The sequence below is a fragment of the Mustela erminea genome, chromosome 8, assembly GCF_009829155.1.
Source record: "Mustela erminea isolate mMusErm1 chromosome 8, mMusErm1.Pri, whole genome shotgun sequence".
NCBI classification, from domain to species: Eukaryota; Metazoa; Chordata; class Mammalia; order Carnivora; family Mustelidae; genus Mustela; species Mustela erminea.
In genome coordinates, this window is record NC_045621.1 from 55,653,304 (window position 1) to 55,657,530 (window position 4,227).

At 44.2% G+C, this 4,227-nt stretch overlaps 1 non-coding gene across 1 annotated transcript; it reads right to left on the minus strand.

The window, feature by feature from the left end:
- Positions 1-3,197: 3,197 nt before the first annotated feature.
- Positions 3,198-3,386, minus strand: LOC116598031. Its single transcript, XR_004288938.1, has one exon. It is a non-coding gene; the product is annotated as a U2 spliceosomal RNA (small nuclear RNA).
- Between the last annotated feature and the right edge of the window lie 841 nt (positions 3,387-4,227).

Consider the following 4,227-nt stretch of genomic DNA (forward strand, 5'->3'; position numbering starts at 1 on the left):
GATGGCTGTGTTTCAGGAAGAAGACTCTGGTTTCTCAAACAATGAGAGCCTGGATTCTGGAGTCAGACCACCTGGGTTCAAATCACTGCTTGTCCACTTACTCACTTTGTAGGCTCTAGGACAAGTTGCACTTTGTGCTCCTGTTTCCTGAAACACAGTTAAGTATATGATAATCAGGGGCTCCTGGGTGGCACAGTCGGTTGAGCGGCTGACTCTTGGGTTTGGCTCAGGTCATGATCTCAGGGTTTTGGGATAGAGCCCCGCATCGGGCTCAGCACTTAGCCCCCCCACCCACCCACTTGCTCTCTCTCTCTCTCTTTCCCTAAAATAAACAACTCTTTAAAAAAAAAATGATAATAGTGTTTCTTCATGGAGCTGGGGCAGGTATTAAGTGAATACATGTATATGTTTATGTTAAGAGAGAGTTTCGGACATATAGGAAGCCTTATATACTTCATTTACATTATTATCGTTATGCAGACAAAAACCTCATTTTTCTCTATGAATCTCCCTGAATCTTTGTCATTGTAAGTACATTTTCTTTTTTCTATTTGGCCCTCTTTTTTTTCTTTGTCATTACATCTCATGGTAATTATTTGTGGACCAAATGTTGGTTCACTGGCTTAAGTCAGTTTGATGGTACACCGTTGTCAGTGTCTTGGTGGGGCCTCTGCCAATTTGCATCTGGAGTCTGGGGCATCTCGCCCTCCATAGGGTCACTGGACAGTGAGGTCCATGAAAGTCAGTGTCTGACCAAATTCCACACCCAAACACTGGCAAACAAACACAAGAGTCCTTGTTAGCTCCCTGAACTCAAGGCTCCCAACCAGAACCTTGTACTGAAATATATGCCTGAACCATACCACGTTCTCTTAAAGCAGGACCTGGCCACACTTCTCACTGACTCAGGTGACAGAATCCTGCGTGAAGTAGCAGGCACAGGACTAAATGAACACCCAAACTGACAGCCCTGTTCAGGACTCAGCCAAAACTTAACGCCCCTTTCCTTTAAAGGTGAGATTCCTGCTCTCTACACTGCACCGCAAAAACCACGCATTTCACTAATAAAAAGTTCTTTCTAGCGTCTCTTATGCTAAAGAATAAATCCTCTAGTGTAGATTCAGAAATGAATTGTTCAACGAGCTGTAATAGCCCCAGATCCCAAGGCCAAGTTCTGATTAGAGCCCATCAGTGCTCACAAACCACCCCCTGGAGTTTGTATTCCCCATTAGAGCACTTTAAAGTAGTCATTAACAACTCCTAGGGTGAATATTAAAACTAACTTTTAAAGCACTCACATATATCTTGCTGTCTAAACTGAAGTATTTAAATTATGACAATAATCGCCCAATGCCTGTGAAACCTTCAGACCGCAACTTGATATTTTTTAAGTGACAGTCTACCTATTAAGTCTGATTTTTTTTAAGACATTCGTAGATTCTTCATTAAAGGCAAATAATTAAAATAACACCAGCTGATGAAATACTCTCTTTGCAAGAAATCTTCACAGCTCTTGACTTTTTAATTGCTGAAAAATGTGTTTTCAGACACGTGGGTGGGTTGTAAGTGATTCTACATGTGACTCAGGTTCTTTAGAGCTGATCGTAACCAGAGCTTTTCAATACCAGGATTCTCAGTGGGAAACGGTCCCCAAGGAAATAGATTTTTGATGAAGCTTAAATATCAATTTATTGACACAGAAGGTCTTTTAAGCTCTTACTGTCTGTAGAAAACAACTTTTGTAAAAAGCTATGCAGCCAAAACAGTAGAACAGAGTTCAATGCCCTGTTTATTTAGGACACACCTCACTCCCTTGCTTTTGAAATTGAGCTAAAAGTGGGTCACAGTAGGCAAAATATTAAAAGAAAATATAGATATTTATTTTTAGTGTCCTTGATGGTACATAAGTTTGGCTCTAGTTAATTGCACAGAGGGCAGCAGGGGGCATAGCTTTTCTGCAGGATAAGAGAGAGAAGGCAGAAGGCAGGAAAGATTAAGAAGGGCAATTGCCAAGGACAGGGTTTGTCTAGTGCGAAGTGGGTGGTATGAGGCACCTGGCTGGCTCAGTCCCTAGAGCATACGGTTCTTGATCTTGGGGTTGTGAGTTCCAGCCCCACGTTGGGTGTAGAGATTACTTAAAAAAATAAAAATAAAAAAAATAAAGTAGATGGTGTATCGCTAAAAACCCAAACCCAAGTTTTTTGGTTTTATTTCTTGTTATTGTGTTGTCAGGGGGAATGAAGGAACTCTATGCTTATGGAGGCATAACGATTCACTAGGATGTAAGCATGAAGCTGTTTAACCGCTCCCAGCCTCCTCTAGTGGAATCCCTGGGCCGTGGGCTCCTTTCATACCTGACTGACATTCCCTCCCGATTCTGGAACTCCCCAGTCCTATTTCTAATGTTCGGTTCTCCTTATTTCTCCACTTCCATCTCAAGAACAAAACAACACAAAAGTTAAACGTCTATCTAGAGGGAGTGGGGGTGGGGGTGGGAGATGTGTCTGCCTTCACACACCCATCTTCTTCTTCTGTCCTAGAGATGACCACCCGAGGTTTGGGGGATGGAATGAGAGGCGGGATCTCTTCACTTGCTCCTTGAGGCAGGAGGGCAGTGGGTGCTAGGGCCAAGGTTGCTGCTGCCTTTGTTTTGTTTTTTTTTAATATTTTGTTTATTTATATGACAGACAGAGATCACAAGTAGGCAGAGAGGCGGGCAGAGAGAGAGAGAAGCAGGCTCCCTGCTGAGCAGAGAGCCCGATGTGGGGCTCGATCCCAGGACTCTGGATCATGACCTGAGCTTAAGGCAGAGGCTTTAACCCACTGAGGCACCCCATACTGCTGCTTTTCTAATGCTAACAGATTTTCTTCCCCAGCATAGCTGCCCGCCTCACCCTCCCTGGGAGCACATGTCCTACCACATAGTCTCTTGACCTGGGGTCTGCCTCGAGCTCAGCCACTTTTTCTTTCTCTCAGCTCAGGCCTCCCCTTACCCAAGTGGCCCTCTTCTACAACATTCTCTTGGATGTGGTACTGGCAAAATGGCCGGGCTCAGTTACTGGGTCTACTCCACTTAGAGGAAATTCTATCTTTGCTGTGCAAATGGCGGAAATGCAGTCTGGAGCCTCATGAAGAGTGAATTAGAGCACTTTGTAGGAAACAAGTGGAACAATAGAAAACCATCTGTCATTAACTCAAAGGAATGCATCATTCCTAGAAGTAATGCAATTCCAGGCTGAGGCGGGGAGTGGAGAGAGCAAACTCCCAACCCATCTAATTCCAGGCAGTAACTTAATGCCCAGTACACAGACAGAGAACACATCAGATGCTCTAATTGGTGAAAGCAGATACTGCATTTGATTTTAGCTACTAGGCAGAGAAGAGATAATGGTTCGACTTAAGCCACACCTTTCCTTTTCACCCTTGAGGTGGAAGCTACTATTCCAGAGCTCCCCATACCTCTCCAGTGCTCTGAATCTTGCCCTGATAGGAATTGTTAAAATGCTCCTGAAGAAAAATATTTCCTACTGGAAATGATCAGTTGTTGTGTGTGTGTTTTTTTTAAGATTTTATTTCTTTATCTGAGAGAGAGAGAGCACATACAAGCAGTGGGGAGGGGCAGAGGGAGAAGGAGACTCCCCGCTGATCAGGAAGCCCGATGCGGGCCTCCATCCCAGGGCCCCAGGGTCATGACCTGAGCCAAAGGCAGAAGCTTAACCAACTGAGCCACCCAGGCGCCATGGAGATGATTAGTTTTGATGTCTCCTTCGTGGGGCCTTATTCAGACCCCTCCTTCCTATACTAACTCATTAAACTTAATTGTTTGGCTCCATCCCCCAGCTCCCATATTTTCTGCACCTCTTTGAGAGGCAGGGACAACTCTGGGTCTCAAGGGAATAGACTATTTTTTTTTTAATTTTATTTATTTATTTGAGAAAGATGGAGTGAGAGAGAGAAGAGAGAGCGAGCCTTCATGCGTATTAGCAGGGGCAACAGCAGAGGGAGAGGGAAAAGCAGATCCCCACTGAGCAGGAGCCCGAAGCGTGGCTCAATCCCAGGCCCCTGGGACCATGACCTGAGCCAAAGGCAGACACTTAATGACTGAGCCACCCAGGCACCCCTAGACTATTTTTAAAAAAATTTTTATTATGGGAAATTTCCAAATTATAGTAATAAAGTTCTACAATGGTTTCATAAAGTGAGATCCTAATAAGGTGTATCTGTTTC